We start from the raw sequence: 23481 nt of genomic DNA, 5'->3' as shown, positions 1-23481 counted from the left end.
CAATAGGTGGTGATGACCCTGTTTTGCTGGTCTGCCTCCTGCATGGGGCAGAACACAGCACAGACCAGAGCTTGGCCATGCACGCGCAACTGTTGCAGTGAAATTGGGAAAGTTTCACTGGATTCATTTTTCACCAGAGAAGGTCATGAGGTCTGGGATGGGTGTCCCACCCTGGGAGGAGAAGTCAGCTCATGCCAGCGCAGCCACCAGCATGGCGGTCCCAGCCGCCAGCGGGCTGGGGCGGGCAGGAGTCCCCGCTTTGCCCGGCTCAGCATGACTGATGGTTATTGGCTATTCCGGAGCTGGTTTCCATGAAGACTTTTTTTTTTTTTTTTCTTTTTGGTAAAAACGTTGAACAATTCTGGATTCATCCCCATGTGGAGCGGGAAAAATTTTGAAATCTTGAACATTTTTGAGGGCTTAAAAACAATTTCCCACCCAGTTATAGCCACCAGTCTCATCAGGATGTGTTTGAAACCACTCCAGCAGGAGCTGAGCAGAGCTGGTCTCAGCTGGATACCACTCTCGACGAGAAATGCCGTGGTGAGGGGTCATGTTTCTTCAGAAAAAAAGTATCTTCAATAGCTCAGGAAGTTATTAGTGTCTGCTAACAATAAGAGCTTTGGATTGATTCAATAGATGCTCATTTTAATTGTAAAATGCCAGTAATGAGAAATGTGCCATCCAATGACTCATTTTTCCCTTGTAAAAATTATTGGACATTTTTATTAGTTTTACAAATGACAGGACCTCGTATTTCTGAGAACACTTTATACAAGCCTTGCACAAGCCCACTCTCATAAAAGCGTGTCTGTGGTGACATCCAGAGCCACAAGAAGGGGAGCGGTAGAAAGGCCCAAAGTGGTGAGGACAGCCCACAAGTGGAACTGGCAGGACCGAACCCCAAGAGGGTGGGAAGGGGTGGATACAGCGCCTGAGACATGAGCTTCGGCGCTCCTTCCCAGCAGTGCCTTTCTGGAGAGGCACGGGGCAGACAGGGGGATGGGTGCCAGCCGGCGCCCGGAGGTCTGCCCGGCGCAGAGCCCCGGCGTGGGGCAGCCGCGCCGGTGCTGAGCGGCCGCCCAGGCGATGCACCGGGCGCAGGGAGGGCAGGAGCCAGCCCCAGCCGGGCAGAGCTGAGCCAAGGTAAGCGCTGTCCCCAGCCGTGGCCCCGCTGCGGCCGGCACCGGGCAGAGCGGGACCACACAACCTCCTCCTCCTCCTCTCCTCCTACAGTCGCTTCGCGCCGTTAACCCCAGCGCCCAGCTTTATCCATCTTGGCGTTATCTCTGCTGGCAGACAGCAGGGGCCCGGGGTGTGCTGGGCTGACCATGGAGCACGCATGCCCTTGGCTTGCAAGAAACAAGATAAAGGACTGAGCGTGGCCAGGGAGCAGGGGGCAGGGGTCGAGGGGACATCCTGGACCCAGCCCGGCTGCAGCAGCACTGCTGCGGGGCTGTGGGGCTGGAAGGGGCTGGTGGGGAGCACCGGCAGGGTGTTCCTTCTTCTCCAGAGAACAGAAGAGCTGCTTTGGCCAGATCGTGCCCTTTTATAAAATCCAAGCAATATCCCATGGAGAATCAATTTGCACAAGGGGGGGGGGGGGGGGGAATAGTTTTAGAGAATTTCTCATTTCATCATTTCATTTCTCCTCTCTTGTTGACATTATTTGTATTTTTGTTTACATCTCATGACAAGTCATCTGTAATTCTGCTCAGTGTACCATGAGCTGGCATGATATGACATAATGCAAGATAGCCTACTACTTCTATTTTAGTTTGGAGGATATTTTAAACTTTATGTTATCCAGGAAATTTCTGAAATATTTGTCTTCATTCCAAGCCAGAATGAAAACAATTTTTGAAATGTCGGAAGTTCCCGTGAAACAAGTAGCGAGAGCTTCCAGCTCCACCACCGCGTGTGACAGGGTGGCCGGTGGGGAGGCCCGGGCCCCGCGCGGGAGGGCAGCAGCAGGAGCAGGCAGGGAACGGGCAGCGGGCAGCAGGCAGCATGCAGCGGGCAGCACGCCTCTCTCCATGCCTTGCTGCAGCCTGGCATGCGTTTGCTTTCCAGCAGCAGGACTGCAGCCGTGCATTTAGGGCAGGGATTTAATGGGAGGGATGGCTGATGGAAGGGCATGGGGAGAGCGCCTGGCATGTCCCGGTGCCCGTGGGCAGCAGCAGGCAGAGGGATCGGCTCGGACCCGGCACATGCCACAGCCTCCCAGCATCATCCAGGCAAGGAGCTGGGACAGGGAGCAGGATGTGCTGCAGTATCAGCTGATGGCAATGGGGACAGGCAGCTCTGCCATAAGTCCGTGCAGCAGGCACAGCCCTGCATCTCTCTCCCTATCTGGGGCAGGACACGATGCCGGGCTGGGAGGGCTGTAGATGTTAGGTCATGACAGCTTCCCCCAGTGCCGTACTTGGTCGGTGCAGTTCTGGGCCTGTCTGCTAGCTCTCCACAGTGCTGTCAGTCCACCCCAAGCCCCCAGGGCTGACGCCTTCCAGAGAAGGTCGAGGCTGTGTGGGGCAGAGAAGCGACTCCAGCAGCCTCCCCACGCTCCAGGGCAGATGGCTTCCTCGTGCCAGGATGGGCCAGGAGGGACCCGTAGGCATTTTGCAAACCCTCTCTGGTCTGTGGGGCATCAGCCCAGGAAGGGAGAGGCTCAGCCAGGAGCCATGAGGCTGTGAGGCAGGAGGGATTTCCTCTGAGCCACCAGCCCCAGCCGAGACTGAGCGGCTGTGGGACAGGCAGCACTCTGCGGAGACTGCAGGAAGCCAGGGTCCCCGTATCTGTGTGTCCGGGTGGAAAGAGCTGTCAGGTTCCCAGAGCATTTGCCTTTGCCTCTGTGCTGAGACACTCAGTCCTCAGAGCTTTGTTTTGTGTACTCTGTGAACTGACAATTTGTAAAGACATGCTACTGGGCTAATCCTCCATCAGCTCCTGGAGCAGAGACCAGCTGGGATCTGGCAGCTCTCTCCCTTCTCCTGCTTCAGTCTGCTAAAACAGTGAGTGTCTCTGTAACCAGTAGCTTACAGGTTTTGACTTATACGCAAAGCAGAGCAGCAGCTTTCTGCAGCCGGCAGCCGGGACTGCACAGGCATGTTGTCCTCCTGCACCAGCATGGTGACCTGCTGGGCGGGCGTGCCAGCTGTGCCAGCTATGCCAATAAGGTGCTGCGTGGCATGCTGAGTCCTGGGGGTGATGCCAGCTTTGGTGGTGAAATCATCTCGGCTCTCTCCTGGCTTAAGAGCCGTTGTTATGCCCTGGAGACGCTCTTAGGGAAGGGAGCTCTTTTCATGGCATGGTTTGCTGTGGCTCCGATCCATGAGCTAATGCATCGGGGAAGTAATAAAATTAAACACTGAAAAAAAGTACCTTCCTCTTTGTACGCAGGAAACCCCATATACTGCACGTGCCTTTAACAGAGAGCACAGTAGCACCATGAGTCTTGAACCAAGGAAAGATCATTTGTGCTGTCTCCTCTGTTGAGCCCCAGCATGCTGGCTCGGTGAGCAGCAGACTGCGGTCGTGCTGGACAAGCACTGGGTAGACCACTAGGAATGGGGAGACACATGCGCTGCCTTGCTTGAGGCGATTTTGGGAGAACAGGGAGGATGTGGATTTCCAGGGTGCTGAGATTTTGCTGGGGCCAGGAGTTGGTGCTTAAATAAGTGCTGGTTGGCGTCAAATCCCGGATCTTTCTCCTGGGTTAGCAGGTAGTGAACATGGAGCTGGAACCAGTGTGCACTAATTCTGGGTCTTCCAAGGAGAAAGGCTTCACAGTGACTTCCTCATCAAGCAGCTGTCAGTGAAGAATAAATACAGCCCTGAGAGCTGTGCCCCAGGCTGCTGCATGCAGTTTTGAGGAGGCAGAACAGCAGAATGCTGCTGTTAATCACTGGCTGCCCAAACAGACACCAGTGTCCCCACAGCCGGGCTGGGTCGCTCCAGCCTGACCCCGCTTTGCCTGTGCCACTTGCTCCCAATCCCAGCCCATGCTGCTATGGCTCAGTTTGGGGTTAGCTGACACGGGTAACATGGGAGGAGGGCACAAGTGATGCCGTTGGAGAAATTGTGGGGCACCCAAAAATATTCAGTGTCTCTTTGCCTAAGTCCCACTCTGTTGGGACACCCTGGGCTGCACTGCCCATCTCGGGCTGTCCCCTCCAGCGTACTGTGTGGAAGCTGGCAGGAGAAACCTACTGGCAGAGCCGTGTATGCCGTGCCCATCACTGGAGTGCCCCCATCCTGCGTTTGGGATTGAGGTCCTGGGGCCGTGTCCATGACCCCAAGGTGTATCTGGAACAAGAGCTACCCCCTCCATAGCCTCTTGGGCTGTATCTGGGAATGGTGGGGGCCTGGGGGCACATGTAGCTGAGGAATGAGCTCTGTGGCACAAGGGAACCTGCCCCAGGTCATCCCAGATGCCAGCGGCCAAGCAGAGATCTGACTTGCCCCAGTTGTCCCCCTGCTCCTGGGTATGTGCTGTGGGGGCATGGTCACACGCCAGGGTGGGCAATCTGCTGCTGGCCGGGACCAGTGCATGGCTGGGGTTTGCCCTTCACAAGAACAGGCAGTGTCTCCCCACCATGGGAAGGTGAGGCAGGGGCAAAGGGACAAGGATCCCTCACCCATTTCCCCAAGGACACAGAGCTGTCCTGCAGCACAGCAGGGTCCCCTGGGGAACTGCAGGAGCTGGGCATCCATCGGGCTTGTCCCTGGAAAACAGGATCATCCTGTGGCCCACTGTGGGAAGGTACCAGTGCCATTGCTCCGCGTGTAAAGGGCCTGTGATTTTCAAGAAAACTCATCTTGAGTCTGACTGGAGTCTGTCAGAGCAAATTAGTTGCAGTTTCAGCTAGCCACTTGTTTCTGGTTTAACCCTGGGAAAGCAACTGGGCTACAAATGTTTACCTTATGAGGTAAACCATCAATATCCTTGAAACTTTGATTAAAAAAAATACTGGACTAGATCATCTTGTGGGTTTCTTTTTTTTCTTTTTTTTTTCCCTCCTGATTCGTTTCACAATATGCCAGAAGCATGGCTTGAGTTAGGGCTTTGGCAGGGGCTTTTATCATGATGGATATAGTGGAGGATAGAAAAGAAATTTGGTTATCAGAGGATGCCAGAACTCAACTTCCTAGCACATACATTTAATAATGCAAAAGTTCTCCTTTAAAGGTCTCCTTAGAACAAATCCTAGTCATCACAAAATCCATGGAGATAAATTAAATTACATTTTAATAGTGGAGAACTCATTCCTGGGCCATGCAACAGTGAAAGTATGTTCTCTCTTAGAACAAAAGTAGCCTCATCTACCATCAAAATTCTGAATGTTACCATATGAAAAACTTGATTGGAAAAGAAACCCCAAAGCTCCCAGGGCAGAAGCACTACGAGAGGCTGTCACGGCTGTGGTAGCTCTCTTGCTGACATTACAGTATTATTCTTCCCCGCCTTGTAAATGAAAAGGCATCTCCAAGAAATAGTGTCTAATATGCATTTGCTTGAACTGGAAGCTGCTGGCCACAGACAGTTTTGTCCAGCACGACCTAAGCTTTTCCTCAGGAAGAAAAGGTGCAAGGCAAGGAGGAGTACTGTGGTTCCGTGTGCTCCGTGCACTGCAGAGCCCCACAGCCGGCTCCGGCAGTGCCGCTCCACCGCCCAGCCCACTCAGCGAAGGCCTGGCTGGGGCGTTCTCGCCTTTGTCCGGGATCATTGTTTTGTGCTCTGTCATCTCTTAAAGCCAGGCTTAATCCATTCTCTTCTCCACACTGTCATCTTGAAGATATTTAAAATACATGCAAATGATTCCCGTGCAGACACAGATATTTAAAGAGGACGGTGTGTGCAATAAGTACCACAGTACAGGGCGATGCAGGGTGATGTGGGGCACAGGCTGGGCCAGCCTCACCGACAAACACTTCAAGAACTGAGAGAAAGGGGGGAAAAAAGGCAGAAGGAGGAAGAGGGAAGAGCTGCCACCACTCTTCTGCTCATCCCTCCCACTGAGCCGTGGGCCTGGTGACTAGAGCTAGGCTTGCCCCATCATGGCGGACCGTCCAGTTCTTGGCTTCCTCATCTCCCCCTCGTCCTTCTCGTCTCAGCCTCCCCCTTCCCCTTGCCCAGCCACAGGAACGTGCATCCCCGCTCGCTGCCCTGCCTCTGCCATCCCCAAAAGCAGGGCCTGGCCCCCCGCGCCACCCGGCCTCCTCCCCGTGGCTCCCCACCGAGCGCGGGGCTGGGCCTTGCTCCTCTCAATGTCTGTACAATTACCAAAATCCCTCAGCAGAATTAGCTCCTCGCAGAGCACTGCATTCAATTAATTATATAGTTTAAAACACAATACGCAGACATAGCCCATCCACACCAGCAAAGCTTTTGGCTCCACTGGAAATCCCTGGGAAGCCATGGCAGCAGAAGGCAGGCCGTGCGCGCAGGCCTCGCCATGCTCCTTCGGTGTGAATCTTTAATTGTAATTAAAATAATTATAGGTGTACTGCAAATATCTCAGAGAACACAGCAGAGCAAGTGCATTTCTATGGCTTTGGCCTCACAAGGATCCCCTCAACATATGTTTTAAGCTGGTTTATTTAGGCTGGTTTCAGTACAGTGATATTCCAGTCTGCTGGCACGGGCCTGGGCTAACCTGCAAGGCTCCCTCCCGCCATACGCATGCCCGCCATCACTGGGGACACTGGAGACAGGCCCTGTGCACCCCTCCGTGCCACTTCCCTACAACCCCCAGCAGCAACACTGGTGCTGCGGCCCTTTGTGGGTCAGCGGGTAGCTCTAACTCATGTCTGCAGGTCCCCATATCGCCCCAGGGACCTGAACCCGCCTGGGTCCCTCCAGGGAGCCATGCCAGGGGCTCTCCCTGGCCCCACGTCGGTCGCAGAGCCAGCGCAGCCATAACTTTCTGCTCTCGCTGCTGCAGGTTACTGACAGGGGGACTCAGGACTCCCGAGGTCACCAGCCTGTGTCCCCATGCAGCAATGGGAGCCCACAACAATTACAAGCTTCCTGCGTGTCCTGCCTCTGGGGTTTTGTCACACATGATGTCTCACATCTGGGATTCGACCGGTTGGTGGGGATGGTAGTGCTATTTCCATGTCAAGCTGTAGCTTTTTTACCCCCAGCCGTTTCAGGGCTTACAGCTATTGTGTGGGTTTTTTTAATGTTGCAAGAATTTATATTGGGAAAAAAGTGCCTTTTTTTTTTCTTTTCTCAATGCCTTGGGAAATGTCATGCAGCAGGAATGTTCCCAAGAGCTGCTCATGGCCGAAGGGGGGATGGGCTCAGGCAGGGGCCCTCATGCCCAGCTCCCGTCCCTGTGCCCAGCCTCCTAGGACCAGCCCTTTGGACTGTGGCTCCCTTTGGTGCCCCGTCCCATCTCCCCAGATGCTGCCCTGCACTCCCAGGAAAGTGGGGCCAGCCCAGCCCATGGCAGCACCAGCCCCTGGCCTGCTGCTGCTGGGCACAACAGCAGTGGAGGCAGAAGGGAGGGGGCAGAAGCCTGGAGAGGAACAAGGTGTTCAATGGAGCTGCTTCTGCTGCAGAGGTTCTTGGTTCTGTGTCCTCCTGGCTGTGCCAGTAGCCTCTTCCACTTCCAGCTCTGGTCAGAGTCACAAGAAATGCTGGAAGTCCCAGCCCTGTGGTGTGTCATCATTTAAACTTGTCCTTCAATAGTGTCCCAAAGCAATTTACTTTTCCCGAAAATCAAAGCCCCCAGGAGAGATGCTGGGAGAGGCAGGGCTTCCCTCATGAATCCCAGTGGCTCCTGCTCCCCCTGCCCTGCCCCGCTCGCTGGGGCTGGATGTCCCCCTTGGCTGTGGCTGGCAGACTGGGCTGGTTGTCCCCTCCCATGCTGGCCCATAGAGCAGCCCCTGCTGTGGCCCGAGTGAAAGGTGTGATGTGCTTTGGAGATGGATCAGCACTGCGTGATGGAGCAAGGCTTGGGCTGGGTTTGTTGAACAGCCGGACTTTCACCCTGGGGGGAGTGATGTGTCTCATGTGGGGCTGGGAGAGCAAGGGGAGGAAGAGCTGAGGCATTGCATGCAGGATGAGAAGGCATATCTTCCCCATGAAAATACAAGTGAGGTTTATATTGATTGCCCCACTGTAAAGGTGCTGGATGCCTTTTTCCAAGCTCGGCACCACATCACAGACCGCTTCCACGGGACTCATTAAGGAGCAGAAAAGGCTGCAGGCATGAGTGTCCACCTTCACCAATGGTTTGGCTATGATTGACCTCAGAGCGCTCTGGCTTACATGTGGGGAAGGGAGGGTGGTGGGGAGCTGAGCTACTGAAGAGTCAAGTTGTCCAAGAAAGGTGCTTCCAAACCCACCTGCCTGTTTGGGCTCTTACATAGTAGGGGACTGATGAACTGAGAGAGAGAGACAGCAGAGAGCAGTGCCCAGGGCCATGCATGGGGCAATGTGTGGGGCAACGAGCAGGGCAGTGCACAGGGCCATGTGTGGGGCCATGTGCAGGCAGTGCAGAGGGACCTCCAGCCTGCCCAGCACTTGGTGCAACAAGCACGGCAGCCCCAGCCGGGCCAGGGCTGGGGATGGAGCTGTGGACCTTTTGCCATAACCCTGCCATTTCCACGCTGATAGCAACGCTGGGGATGAGCAGCAAGGCACTTGTGATCCAGCACAGTGGGGACGGCTCCACCTTGCAGATGTGAAGTAAGGTGACCCGTCCAGGGACTGACACAGGGATGGAGCAGGTGCTAGCTGGTGGGAGCAGGCAGGGTTTGATTGTGGCTGTTGTATGTGCCTAATGACAACACATCTCAAAAATCCAACCCCAGGAGCAGGTACCAAGGGAAAAAAATAATGAGAAAGAAATTGCCAGGGGATGACAGTCTGTATCTCCTTCTCTTCTGCCAGGATCTGGAGTGGCCCTCCACCCTCCTGCATGCCAGGGGATGCGGGGGAAAGCTAGGGGATGCTGAAGGATGCTGGGGGATGCAGGTGGAGCAGCTTCTTTGTGGGACCCCATGCCCAGGGTGCCCCCACCATACCACCAGCACTGCCCTCCTCCCCAGCCACAGAAGTTTTGTAGAAACTTTTTTTATAGAAAAAATTGTAGCAGCTCCTGCCTCTACAAACACAGTGTGCTGCTGTCCCTGCCAGAGCTCCGTGCTGGTTTGCCTCAAGGAATCTGTGAGATCCGTCCTGCTGTGATCTGTAACAATATTGGGATTAAATTAGCTTCCCTGAGCTGCAGAGGGGTCAGTGTGTAAGGCCCCCTGGTTAATCCAGCAGGCCAAAGAGAACAGAAGCCTCCCTGCATTGGGAAAGGAAAACAACAGGGTCTGTTTGCAATCCATGGAGCTAATTCAAACAGCATTCCTCAAACAACAGGGGAAAAGGGCCTTCGAAGCAAATGAGAAAGGAGCATTTCCCAACATGCACATAGCGTCGCTCCTTGGAAAGAGGCAAAATGTCCAGCCTGCATGGGGCACAGTGTCAGAAAACCTGGCAGGCATGAAAGAGAGATCCTGAAAAGCAGGGTAGCTCGCCGGGGCGCGCACGCGAACTCTGCCTCCCTGCCCTGTGCCTGGTGAGCACAAAGAGAGCCAGTCCTGCCAGATGCCTCTTGACCTGTCCACAGGGGCATGGGGGGTGCAGGCAGGCACCTGGCACGCTGCCCACACCACACCTGGGGTGGGATGGGGCATGCAGATCTTGCTCTTCCTTTGCCCACAAAGAGTTTTATGCAGAAGTCATTGTCATGGCTCTGCAGCTCATGGCTGCTCATCACAAAACTGGGGTGACCTCTCCGGGGACACTCCCGGGTGCAGACACACTTCTTGGCACTGGCTCTGCTAGGCTGCCAGCACCGCCTCCGTCAAGCAAGGCCAGCGAGCAGTGCTGCCCGGCTGAAAGCCCAGGCTTGCTTGCTCTGCCCGGGAAGAAGAGGCATGCCTGGGTGATCCTATCAGAAAGTCAGCTCCCTTTCCTCTCGCTCCCACATCGCCCCGTGGAAGGCATGATCCTGCGTGCCCCCATGCCTGACCCCCCAGTGCGGCTTGTGCAGCCTGTGTCAGGAACCTGATAGTCGTCTTTGCAACCAGAGCAGTTGTTTATGCAGTAAGTTAGGCAATTGGGATAACTGTATTACCGGGGACTGAGGACCACAGGTGTTCAGATATTATTAAAAACAATTGCCCAGGCTATCAATCATTCTGCAGGAGATAAGCCTTCTGAGAAGCAGCCCTCTGTGTCGAAGCAGGGTGCAGAGAAGCAGCACACCGTAGGCTGAGTCTAGGAGCACCACAGACAACTTCAGGACGTTCTTGCTTTCCTTCTGCTTTCTCGGCGAGCGTCTTTTTTGCTTTTTGCTTATGCTGAGATATTATCAAAGGCTGATGAGGCACCAAGGATGAGTAATGCACCCTCTGTGCCAGCTGAGAACTTGTAGGCACTGGTACCTGCCTCTGCACACAGGGTTAATGTCAAGGGCACAGAGCCCTGGGTCTGACAGAAGCTGTGGTGCTCAGTGCCGGATCTGCTGGGTGCAGACCCGCTGCCTGCACCCCAGGGCCCTTCAGCAGCACCCAGAGGCTGAGGGACATGGCTCCTGATAGGACTCAGCTCAGCCCCAGCCTGGAAGTCCCCACGGTTCCCGGACAGGGTGGGCTTTCCATGGAGAAGAGGCTTTTCCCTGGCTGAGAGAAGCAGAGGGAGACGCAGGGCAGGAACCGGAGAGGGATGAGCTAAGACAAGAAAATGGCAGGTTTTTAATGGGGAGGGGAACCACGTGCTTGAACAGCAGACTGGGGGATGTGGGGGGAGTCAGCACTCACGCTGCTGAAATGGGTGAGTGAGGCTCTCCCCTTGGCTTCGTGCACAGCAGGTCATGGAGCCCGGCCAGGGAAAGGCTGGAACCAAATGGGCAGGGTCGCCCAAGCTGGGTGATACCTGTAGCGCAGGATTAGACCTGTCTCTTGCTTTTCCACCTAATGCAACTGAAACTGGTGAATTCAGGTGGTCTTTGCCTGCTTTGTCTGCCCGTTTTTCCGCACAGGGCATACCCATGGGCATGCTGCAGGCTGTGGGTGCTGCTCTCCAGCACTGGAAGCTGGGACTGCCACCACCGCCTGCCGTGGTGCTGCACCCGCATGGCCCGGCCGGAGGAGCCCTGGCTGCTGGGCACCTGCTCGGCCAGGACTTCTGTGGGTGACAGGGAAAACCTCCCAGCTCAGCAGCTCTGCTTTCAATCTGGAGCCGCTCAGCGTTTTTACCCCGCTAAAATGTGGAATTTCATGTCCTTTTGTACAAGAAAGAAACAACCTGTTTAGGATTAATTTAGGATCAGCCTCCACAGCCATTAGCTAAAGAAAACCCAAACGGTAAATTAGCTGCCTGTCAGAAGGGGAAGAAATGTGGGACTTGATGCTGGATTTATTGTGGAGGGTGTTAAGGCAGGATTTAGTGTGATTTACTGTCCTCTGCAATGATACCTTCTAACACCAGGAAGCTGGCAAGCACGTCTCCTTTGCCTTCAGTCAGATATACTGCTCTGTTCGCTAATTATTGACGTGTCCGGTAGCCCTGTTCTTGCAGCTGGGTTTGTCAGCATGTCCATTACAGAGCTCTGTCTTCAGGGTTTATTGCTTAGTTATAAACATTTGCTCCAGACTGAAACTTGATCTACAGCTGTCAACTGGAGTTCCAGTGCTCTGAGGGAGATTAGGAAGAAAAAAGTTTGGCTATTCAATGCAAGCATAAAATACAAGATCTTCGGTTCATTGGATTTTTTTACTCTTACAGTCAGCTAGGTGATTTTGTCTCAGCGCAACATTTGATGGTACTTCAGAATTTCCTAAAATAGAAAGTAAAAAAGCTCCAAATATAAATAGAAAAGGTCTTTAATAAGGAGACTTGCAACAGTGACGGCTTAGCATCTGCCCAATATTCAAAACACATTCACAAATGCTCCTGTGAGATAGCAATGATCTCAGAAGATATTGTTTACAAGTAGGAAACTAGGGATATTTAACGAGGTGCCAGAGAAAATTCAGGATGAATAAAACTTCCATACACACATGCATTAACCCGAATGCAATGCAAAGGAAAAGCTGTGTAAGGGGTGAATCTTCCTTCTTGCCTGTTTTGGGTTATTTTGCATCTTTGTGTTCATACCTGCCCCCACATAAGTGCTGTGCAAAGCAGAGATGATTGCAAGTGTGTGAAGAACACAGATCCATGAGACTCTCCAAGCCCCAGTGTGTCTGGGGGGCTGCTCTATGCCATGTCCCATCCCCCATCCCTCCTTTTCCTCGGGGCTGCCAGTTCCATACCGAGCCCCACAACGTGCTCCAGGGGTCATGCCAGTGACTGCTGGGGATGCTCACAGACATCTTCAGGAGGGGCCCATGGGCAGCGGAGTATCAAAAGGGACCTGCTCTGTCCCCCAGCGAAGGACCTGAGGGGATTCAGGAGCCACTGTAGGGCCCCTCACAGCCTTTGAAAGAGCCTGTGCCCTCCGGCCTCCAGCTAGGAGCCCTGCAAGCTTGGGGAGTATCAAGTGAAGATAATGCTTCTCATTGCTTCAAGACTTTTGTAAGCACTGCAGGGTGAGTCACCCTGCTTGCACAGGTCTCTCACCCACCAGCACGTTGTCCTGCAATGTCCCTAGGAACTCTCAGAAGCTAGGACAGAATTTTACCCATTACAGAATGGTATCTCCTTGAGTGGATCTTCCACCTAAAATAAATGCTGAAACATGTCCAGACGGTTAAAGAAGTGGACCCACAACAGGGGGAAGGTAAAGGTCATTGGTTTGGGCTTTAAGGAAAGTACCTTGTGTTATGAGCAAATAACTTTCATGTAGAGAGTTTAGAAGATATTGGCACTGGTTTTTGCATCACTCCTCAAAAAGCACAGCCTGCAAATTACCTTCAGCCAGAGAAAGCCAGAGGCAATTGGACAAGGAAAGAGTTAGAGAAGGGCAAGCTTTCTGTGTGAGATTCCCAAGAGAGGGAAGGTGAACGTGAAGAAGCAGCAGCCCCCTCCCCAGCTGCAGAGGCCGAGAGCATGGGTAGCTTAGCAAAGCAGGGAGAAGACGTACTACATCCTCATGTACTGAGGGTGATGGCCTTAAATGATAAGGGAGGATGGAGCAGACCTTGCCATCCCTCCCACCACACCCTTGTGTCCTCCTAAGCCCACCCTGGAGTGGGGGTGGGCCGTGACCCTGCAAAGCAGGAACATGAGGACTGTCCGCGCTCCCCCAGTTCTCAGAGACACCAAAGAGAAGCATCAACCCTCCTCAGGAGACTGCCACGGTCTGCAGGACACAGTGTGCCAAGGGGTTTGCCACACAGCCATGCCCTTGGGACCACCGGCTGGGGCACCGAGCATCAGTGCCACGAGAGCCAGGGATGAGGGTCAGTCAAGCACAGGCACCTGCTGCTGCTGGCCACACGGCACTGCTGGCCGCTCGGAAAGAGAGATGCCATGCAGATCCCAGCATGGCTCCATGGCCGTGTGCCCCGGGAGCACCGACTCCCCACCTGAGCTCCTGCTGCCAGGGGCATGCGCAGGGATAGGGGCTCCCTGCACCTCCCCCCGGGCTCCCCGGGGCTGGGGCACTTCTGCCTCCTCCATAGGGGAGTCGCAAGGGCATTGCAAGGGCAAGTTGCCAGATGCTGCCGAGGCCTGATCCTGCTCAGCTTGCCAGGTGCAGTGCATCTCAGGGAGCGTGCCCAAGCCTTGATGTTCCCCAGTGCACCCACACGAAGCAGGGATCTGTCCTGTGTCTCTCCTGGGCACCCCAGTTAAGGCAGGGAAGGGAAGGGGAGCTGGTGATGGCACAGGGAGCACAGCTCCTGGGCTGCTCAGGTGTGATGGAGGGCACGTATCCAGCACAGCCTCACTGCAGTCACGCTGCCTTCCTGAGCGTGAGCGTTTCCTCCTGCTGCACAGCCAGAGATTGAAAAACAAGCAGGCTTTCAAGCTCTTTGCCTTAGCGCCTTCCCCCCTCCAGAGGATAATAAGCTGCTTTTAATATTTGACATGTTTATTAACAGATGCAGTTGTGACAGCTGATGACTTCATATGCCAGTTACCACTGAAATGTTAGTAATAACTCCGAATTAACTGTCATAAATAAAAAAGACTACAAAGACAACTAGATGGTGTGTCACTCTGCAGTAATTTACTGAGACCCCGTTGGCTCTGGATTGCAACGCTGGGAAGGTCCTTTGTGGAGCTCCAGTCCGGGTTTTGCAACAGTCACAATATTTTGGCTGGATATTGTCTTAGGAGGTGGTACTAGTGGGGTGGAATTCCCTCATGCAGGAGTTTGCACTAGATGCCTTTACAAAGCTGGATACTCTGGTAATAATAATAATAATAAAAAGCCCCTACCCGGTGGATGGGGATGGAGTCTACGGCATTGAGACCAGGATTTATTAATGTGCAAATTGCTCTGATATGATCACATACTTTCTGCTTTGCATACGCAGGGAGCAGCGTGGGCTGATGGAGTATGAACTAGCCTGGGCGATCTTTACGAGCTGAAATCCTGCACATCACAGAAGGGTTTGTTTCTCTGCGCAAAACCTGGGAAGCTGTTTGAAACCTGCTCTAAAAAACAAGTGAACAAAGTACCCAGACCCAAACGCACCAGACTTCTCCATGAATTCGCCATGAATATATTTTTCATTTTTTTTGACAGAAACGTGCATGTAACTTTCTCTGGAGGAACCGAGGATTTTTGTAGTTGGTCTTGTAGTGTTTTAAAACTGAGAAACCAGTAGAGTCTTTTCAGCAGTGATGAGGGAGTGACAAGTCAGAGGTAAGGGTTTCAGAATGCATGTTTGTTTAGATGAAGCTTTTGCAATGTGGGCTGCTAATGAGGAACGCAAGCCTTGTCAGCATCCGACTTGCGGGTTTGCCTTGTGCAATGTGGATAATGAGTTCAGACAATGAAAGCTGTGAGAAATCACAGCACGATCTGTTGGGATCCCCGTCTCCCCCACCCCCAAGGTGCGTGGGGCTTTGCAGGGAAGCTGGGCTGCTGTGCGCTGTCCCCTGCCACTCTTACCTTCCCAGACCGGGGAAGGGGACACGGAGAGCTGGTCGCAATATTGATAAGTTCGCTGGAGTTCGTTGCTGATACTGGATCAGCCCAGGGTCCCGCCGGCCGCAGTGCAGAGGCTGAGTGCTACGCAGCAGGCTGCAGTGCCCTGCCTGCTTTCCCACTGACTTCCAGAGACAGGAGCGTGTCCGAGCTGAGCAATGAGGGGACAAGGCAGTTAAGCAGTTGCTGTCTCAGTATTGTTGTGGCTGCACCTAATTCAGCCTCCTGCAGAGGACAGCACCCATGGGGGCGCGGCAGGCACCCGGAGAGTGCGGGGTAAGTACGTACTCCCTGGGTGTTTGGATGGGGGATCAGTGGGGAAATGGTTAACAGCGATCATGGTAATAATTAGACGTCCATGTTAACACCCCATGCTGATGTGCAGGGGAAGCGCTGCTGGATCTCGGTGCTGGGCTGCCGAGCCCGTGGGTTAGTGAGGGCTTGGGGCTCACTGCAGCATGCTCCTGCAGCCAGGCGGGGACGTGGCTCCCCAACAAGGGCTCGGGTCAAGGTGACGTTTCAGCCTCCTTCCTCCTGGTCTTCCGCACCGACTGAGCCCGGGCGCTGCGAGACGTGGGTGTGGGTGACTAGGGAATGATCGTCCCTGGACTTCTGGCGTTTCTCGTAGGCTCAGGCGTGTGCGTTTCCTTGAATGGCCCTGGAGATGGATGAGGGGCGGTTCAGGTGATGCGGTTTGGGTTTGAAGCGGTGTCTTATGCTGAAAGGCAAAAGAATAAGGTAATGCTGGCGGAAGCAAGTGTTGCATGGCATGGCAGGCATGGAGCCTTCACTCTCCTGCACAGTGGTCAGTGTGTATCGGTGCAAAAAATCCTGGTACCTGAAGGTCCGTGAAGTTGGGGCAGTGCTTATGGTGCTTTTTGTGATGGCTGGGTTTATGTTGAGATCCCACAGGGACCCAGCACTTGCACTGAAACACCTGCCTGGAGTGTTCTCCAGTTTGAACGATTTTGTCTGAAGTCCACCCGTGACCCTGGAGCAGGTGAGCTGCTGACTGCCGATCACCCCATCTGCGCTCCAGGGCCAGGGCTGTGGAGGCTGGGTGGGTGGATGGTGGCAGCACCACAGGCCTGGGAACGCCGGTGCGGCGACATGCCTGGAAACCACCCTGGAAAAAAGGCTCGTTTCAGCTGGATCAGCTCCCTGGCCCCAGCATGGCCGCTGCGAGAGCAGCAGCACCACCCTGAGGGACACAGCAGGGAGTGAGCCAGGGGTGCGGGGCCACGGATGTGACCCACTGAGCACAGCTGAAACAAGTTGCCCACACTGGCGTGCACAGGCAGCAGCAGAACGGTGCATAAACCCCACTTTTCCATCACCTGAGCTAGATGTGAGCTGGCAGAGTAGCTCCCTGCCTGCATTACGGGGCCGTGACACTGCAGTGAGCGCCAGAGCTGGGGGCCAGGTCAGCCTTCCCTGGCCTGTGTGGATGGCCCCAGAGTGGGACAGTGGGGACCACGCAGCCAAGAGAGGTGGGGACCGGCCAGCAGACACCTTCCCCAGGGCTGCGTGAGGGCAACCAGTCATGTCCTTGAGGACAGAAGTGCCTGTCTCTGCCTGAGAACCTGGCAAACATGGAGACACCCTTCCAGCTGTGCCCACCACCAACCTGCCTCCCAGGATGGTCCTCTGGGATTTCAGCTTCCCCACACGCTTGGGGGCCAACTGATGGGGGCCAACTGCAGGATGTCTTTTGTTGCAAACCACCCCGAGCAATGCCCGTTCCCCCTGTCCTGGTGGTGCAGGTTGCTTTCACCCCTCTGAAGGGCAGAACTCACACGTGCTTGAGCCAGCCTTGCAGCAATGGCTGGTCTGGAAAAAGCTGAGGCTGCTCTGCTCACTCGCTCCTACCAGCCGAATGCCCTGTCCTCCCAGTGCCCACAGCTGAGGTTCCTGTTATTTTTCCCAATTGTGTTTTCTTCTGCTGCTGAAATCGGTGCTGCTCCTGGCTCTGCAGGGCTCAGGTTTCCCAAGCAGTGACGTTTCGGTGGGAGAGCCAGTGCACTGGGAATCCCTGCAGGAAGCTCACACTTGGCAGATGCTTCCTTTGCACATGGCCAAGCAGAAAGCCCCAGGTGCCATTTAGGGTCTTTGCCCCAGGCTTCGTCTGATTAGCACAGCGGCTTGTGACTCACTGGGCTCCTGCAAGCCCTGGAAATTTGCTTTTAAACAGCCTGCATTTAGAGTAAGATGTGGGAAGCTGCTGTAAGCCCTTTTTTTAGACACATTAGCAGTGAAATAAGAGGGGAATTGGGTATTGAGCTGGATGTGTGCACAGCAGCCCTGGCTATGCTTCCTGTTTTGCATTAGACTCCCCTGCTCCCCCCACACTCAGGGTCTCCATGAGCTGGGGCTGTGGGCTAACATGGTGTGTGTCCACTCTGCACCTCCCGGGGAATCTGCTGAGCATGTACTTGCATGGGGATAGGGCCTTTAGGGTTGTTGAAGAGCCCTTTTGATGGAAGAGCGAGATTTTCAGTGCCCTGGTCTGCATTGCTCTGAAATGGACTGTTTTGCAGTTCCCGGTCTGAAATTTGTTTTGATTGCTGCTGTCGTAGTGCATTTTGTCCCTGGTTGGCATCTGGTGATTAATTGAATTGTAGGAGGCTTGAACCTACCTGAAGTTGTACCTACTAGAAATAGGTTTGCTTTTTCGGTGACTGCAGCTTCCCCGTCTGCAATACACAGCTGTGCCTGCCAGGACAACGCCAGTGCTTTTTCAGACGTTGCTCTGTTTTTGTGAACCAGCACACACTGAGCCTGCAGCCTGCTTCGAGGCTTTGCTGCTTCCTTCTCCTCCAGACCAATATGCTGCCTCTCTTGTGCTAGCAAGAGGGTAATGGAAATCCCCCAGTAAAAAATTTCCTGATGTTTTACAATGCTGAAGCGCAAGCGCTCCCAGAGAGAGGCCTGTGGCACTATTAATCGCAGCATTACTTGGAGCAGCTACTGTGCCGGGTGCTGCACAAGGCGGGTGAGGAGCTGGTGCTGAGCGGGGGGCTGGAGCCGGTGGGGAGGCTGGGGGGCTGCTGCGGCAGAGCCCTGGAGCGACTCCCCGCCGCCAGGCTGGGACAGGGGGGCAGCCGCGGGCAGGAGCCTCTCCTCGACGTATTCCCCATTAGTGGGTCACAGCATGGCTCCGCAGATCTGGGGAATGCAGTGCAGAAGCTGGTGGAAGGAGTCAGACCTCAACAATGCTGTGGAGAACTCTGCTGCCAGATTGGTTTTATTATTTTATTTTTTTCAGTGAAGTTTATGGGTTAGGGATTTTGCAGAACTTGGCACTCAGATATAATATCAAATGAAGACCTTCTGGTTCGGAAATTTGACTTAATGCAGCCTTCTTTTATTGCTTCAAGGATTAAGCAGAACAAAGTGGCTCTGCATGTGCATGTGCAGAGATGTTTGCCGTCTGAAGGCGTGTGAGACACCCTGTGGCAGTCGCGATGACTGAGCCGTGTGTGTGTGGGACCTTCTTCCGTGGAGGGTTTCACAGTGCTGCTCCTGTAGCCTCAGCACCATCTCTGCTTTGCTGACAGGGAAACACCCCTCGGAAAGGCAGTGGGGGAGAGAGACTTTCCCAAAGAGAATGAGGGTCCCCAAGCCTGCTACCTGCAGCAGCCACTGCCTTCCTGCTGCTCCAGGGCTGCCAGAGCAGACCGGGAGCTCCAGCCATGCAGGGTCACCCCACGCAGGCAGGATGGTGCAGGCAGAGCAGAGACATGGGATTTGGGGAGCACCGGCACCGTGGACACATCTCTGTGTGCCTGTAAAATAGGAGTAATGGTGCCACAGGGCTGAAGGAGCTGCCTGGGGCACCCAGGCAGATGGGTGTTGCTGCCGCTGGTCCTGCAGCACGCCAGCTTGCAGCGCCTGTGCAGCCTTCACCCACTGCTGCTGCCTCCTGCCCCAAGGGGCTCTGTGCCGAGGCAGCCGGCACTCACCTCCCCGGGGCTGGCTCCTGACACCCGCGTCTCCTGGCAGGCGCAGGGGAGCAAGGGAAGGTGTGTGCTGCGGAGCCTGCTGGCTCAGCTCCCTCGCCGGGCTGGGGAGCTGCACCGCCACACCTGGGGCTGCGAGCTTTAGATGTCTTGGGGAAGCTTTGCCTGCCGGAGACTTTTGCCAGGGGAGGGCAAGGCACGCAGTGAGATAAACGCGTGTGTGGGCTTCTGCTCGTTGGAAAGACGCCTCCTCTCCCGCTGGCTATATCCCACCTGCTGAGGTTCAGCCGTGCTGCAAAAGCAGCTCGGCCGCTCTCCAGGGCAGGGCCGGGCCGGACTGGGGAGGCTGCGGGGAGCTCATGGTGGCAGCAGTGTCTCCTGACGCAGGGTGCAGGGTGCTGCACCACCATCGCTCCATCCTACTGCTGCTTGACGCCGGCCTAGGGGTTTTGGTGGGCACTGGGGAGCTGTGCCACCCTTGGATGGGATGGCCGGTCCTGGTGCCGGTCTGCAGAGGCACCTCCTGCCCCTGTGTAGCCTCCTTTATCTCCCCTCTGGTACCCGCTGGCATTTGTCTCCCTGCAGCCCTGCTCTGGCTGGCTCCGATGCCAGGCAGCAGCTCATCGTGCTGGTAGCGAGGACCGCCACGTGCCCCACAGACCCCATCCTCGCATGTGGCCCTGCTCTCCTTAGCAGCCTGCCCTCATTTCCTCCTCCTCTTCCTCCTCCTGCTCTCCTCCCAGTACATCTGATATCTGGGTGCCATTATCGTTATTGGATGGGCTTGTTGAAAGTTTACGTAAAGGCAGGTTGGGGAATCTGCCGGCAGCGTGGAGCTGGCTGCTGCCACAAACAACCTCCCTGGAGCCAGACTCTGCCTGCCCCGGGGCTGCGAAGGGCTTGAGGCAATTTGCCCTGGGTGCCGGCCATCGCCCAGGCTCGAGCCTGCCGAGTGCAGGGCTGGGAGACGGTTGGGACCAAAGGAACCTGGGTGAAACCCTGCAAAACTGTGACTCCTCCTGCAGGCAAAGATGCTTCTGAAACCTGTTCTCGTGTATTTGCACCCCCTAAACAGGCTGCCAAGGTGAAATTTGAGTTCTCTAGCTGGCTCCAGGACCTGGAAACCCAAGTTCCCCTGCATCCATCGCTGATGTCCAGCTGGCTGTTGGCAGCTGACCTGGCAGTTCCTGGGGGTGCATTAATGCTGCTGCTGTAGTCGGACTTTGTCCTGCCTCCAGCCCTCAAACAAGCATCTGGTCCTTCTCTCCCAGGCTCAGTAAACCTTTGGAGAGCCCGTTTACATTACAGATAGCCTGATACATTCAGCAAGAGGCAATATATCAGCAATTTAGTTATTCTGGATTAGGTCTCAAATATCCCAGGGATATAATGTTGGTCTTTCTCACCTTGTGTGTAGGAGGACTAATGGTAAGTTATCTGGATGGTTTACATTTTCTGGTTTGTATCGGAGCTCCCAAGGACCAATTTATCCTGATTGAATTGCAAACAAGGCTTACTGTCATCTCAGATGCAGGGGCCAGGTCTCTCCACAAATGAATTCAGAACGATTCAGGTTACCCCAAATTCTTCCTGTCGATGGGATAATGGCATAAATCCTGCTAAAGTTTAGACTGGAAATTGTTTGCAGCAACCTGAGCTTGACCGATGGCTGCAATAGCAGAAAGAATCATAATTTGTGTCCTGAGATGAGGGTGGGAAGAGCTGGGAGCCCAGCCCTTCTGCTGCAGCCTCCGCCGGCGGGCACACCACAGGCACTGTGGGCTCGCAGGGAGCTTTTGAAACATGGAGATGGTGGTAGTGACGCCAAGGTAGTGACCACCTTGGCACTGGCTTTTCAGCATCCAGGATGCCAGTAGCTTTTCTGTGCTGAGTGGGCAGCTCTGGCCAGAGGCCCAAGCTCCCTTTGGGCTAGAAAACAAGGATACAAGGAGAAAAAGCATGTGCTTGTCCGGTTTGCATTGTGCCCTCAAGGTTTCCCATGGCACTTCCCTGCCCTTGTACTGAACAAACCCTGAGAGATGGGGTATGCGGCGGCAGCATGAGCTTCACGCTGGCTCTTGGCACGCCGGGGCTGTATTTGCTCCCTGAGAATATCCCTGCTGTCCCCACACTGAGGAGACTTTGCCTAAACTGTGAGTGTTGTGTAAACACTGCAGGACGCGGAGCGGGTTCAGTGTGTACTTCCTGCAAATGCGCTTCACCTGCAAAGCTGCTGTAATTAAAAACAAGGGGCAGCTGGATCGGGGTGGCGACACCATGCTCCCTCCAGAGCAGCTGGCGCTCAGCACTAATTTGGGGAGAGTTTGGGCTTGCTGTTCTGACGCTGCCCTGCTCACACCAGCTAGCATCCCCGGGGTCCTCTGCCTGTGCCCTGCCAGGCATTGCCATAGTGTGCCATGCCATCTGGCCGGAGGGTCCTTCCTCACCCGGCTGCCCATGCTGCCTCACCCCTGCACATGGGAGCCCTGCACCGTGCCCAGGTCCCTGCACATGAGTGCAGTGCGGAGGGAGGCTGTGGGGCTGGGGTGGGATCCCCCCTCTGTAGGGCTCTCCACTCGGGTAAACACTCCCAACAGCCCAGCTTAAGCACTTGACAGTGTTTATAAAGCAGCTTGCAGCAAACAGACTTGGAAGTGCAGAACAAGTTGGTGTTTACACAAGTGACTAATTATTTATTTGAAAATCCTGTGGATGAGCTGTGGGCTGTAACGACAAGCACATGGGGAGGGAGCCCTGTGCTCCTGCCCCAGCAGTGCTCCGCAGAGTCGCAGCAGGGACATGGTGAAAAGTTCAAAGCCATCGGGGTGGGAGGATGGCAGTAGTGCTCTGCAGCACCCGATGGCCTCCATGCCTTGCCAGCACATGTGAGCCAAAGCCACCACGAGGTGCCTGCTCCCGGGGCACCTCTCGGTGTTGAGTCATGTGCTGCTACAAGACCTGGCGGTGCCCGAGTCACATCTCCAGGCAGCAGCTGACTGAAGATGCTGCCAGCCCGCTACCGCTGCTGTGGGCAGCCCTCTCCATTCAGGTATTTTGCTGCTGTAGTCATAACTACACTATAGCTGGGCTGGAGTGGGGGAGCTGCACCAGCTGGTGGCCCCTTGGCAGGTCCCCCACCCCATGGTGGGCACGGGAGGGGGCTGGCACCCTGGGGCCCATGTCCGTCCTGCAGGCAGCGTGCAGGGTGCAGCCAGGCTTCATTCCAGCACCATCACCACTGGCCATTTGGGGCATCGGTGATTGCGCAGTTATTATAAAAGGATTAAAACCATTTTCTGTTTCATTTGACTTCACAGAGTGAATGTTGTCGCCTTTATTCCCACACAATGGCAGCCGTTGGCAGGGCTTTGCCAGCTGCAGAGAGGAGCGTGGCTCTGCCTGGCAGTGCCAGAGCTCTTGGTGCAGCTCAGAGGTTGCCTTTCCTGCACACCAGCCACAGGGCACACAGAAAACCACCTCCCAGGTCATTTCTCGGAGGAGCAGCACGCTGCTCTGCAGCAGCCCTGCCTGCGCTGTCTGTCCCCCAGAGTCAGGCAGGCAGCCAGCAGGAGCAAGGTCTCAGATGCTCCAGGGTGAGGACAGGCCACACAGCAGCTCCCGGACTGGCTGCGCCTGGCTGCCACCCGGCAATCTCCTGCTGCACCGGGCTTCCCTTTGCTCTCCAAGAAGTTCATGCAGAGCAATTGGTTTGTTGCCCAGCCTGTCCTCCCGGCATTGCTGTCTCATCACCCCGTCCTGCCACGCATGTCGGGCAACTCATTGCTGCCGCTTGGCGAGGGCAGCACAAGCACTTAGAGCCACGCTCGCTGCCAAACACTGGGCTTCCTCCGCTGGCACGGCCGTGCGAGAGCCAGTGAGCCCTGGGCAGAGCAGCTCCTGTGCTCGGCCCTGCCTCTGCCTGCGCAGGCAGTGCTGACCCTTCCCTGCCGCTCCGGGGGAATGGGAGCTGGGAGGTTTGGAAATTCCCTCCAAGCAGAAACGCGGCACTTCAGGCAGCTCGTGGGACGATCCCACCCCGTCCCCAGACAGCCCTGTCTCTGGCTTGGGACTGCAGGCTCGCTTTCTGCTCGGCTCGACTACCAGCCCCAGAGGTGCCCACTTGATGGGAAACATCTTGTGCGCTTGGCAGTCCGCAGAGGCCATCTGCTACTCGAGGAGGGGCGGCCGAGGGGGACTGGCACTATTTTAAACAAGTTACAGCTATAACTGTATGCAGCATCGGCAGATGGCAAAGCTGGGTTAGGCGTTTCTCTGTGTGCTAACTTATTAAGCAACACTGACTTGTGGATGAGGTTGGAGGGTGATTTACCCCACACCACTCCGGGTGCCACCATCTGCCCGCACCCCTTGTGCACTGCTCCCCCAGTTTGCCCCACTGCCCGCACCCCTTGTGC

General features: G+C 55.1%; 1 protein-coding gene across 2 annotated transcripts in view; it reads left to right on the top strand.

The window, feature by feature from the left end:
• The first annotated feature begins 998 nt into the window (after nt 1–998).
• The window catches only part of RSPO1 (R-spondin 1), a 31234-nt gene continuing 8751 nt past the window's right edge, over nt 999–23481 (top strand). The window contains exon 1 of one of the 2 annotated variants that reach the window (XM_027783047.2): nt 999–1146. The gene's annotated coding sequence lies outside the window, so the exon portion shown is untranslated. Of the gene's footprint in view, nt 1147–14387; nt 14823–23481 lie in introns of those variants that run through there. The other variant, XM_005234856.3, reaches the window with a different exon arrangement.

The sequence above is a fragment of the Falco peregrinus genome, chromosome 3 (assembly GCF_023634155.1).
Source record: "Falco peregrinus isolate bFalPer1 chromosome 3, bFalPer1.pri, whole genome shotgun sequence".
Taxonomy (NCBI): domain Eukaryota; kingdom Metazoa; phylum Chordata; class Aves; order Falconiformes; family Falconidae; genus Falco; species Falco peregrinus.
Note: the sequence above shows the minus strand (reverse complement) of the source record. Positions and strands in the feature narration are given on the sequence as shown.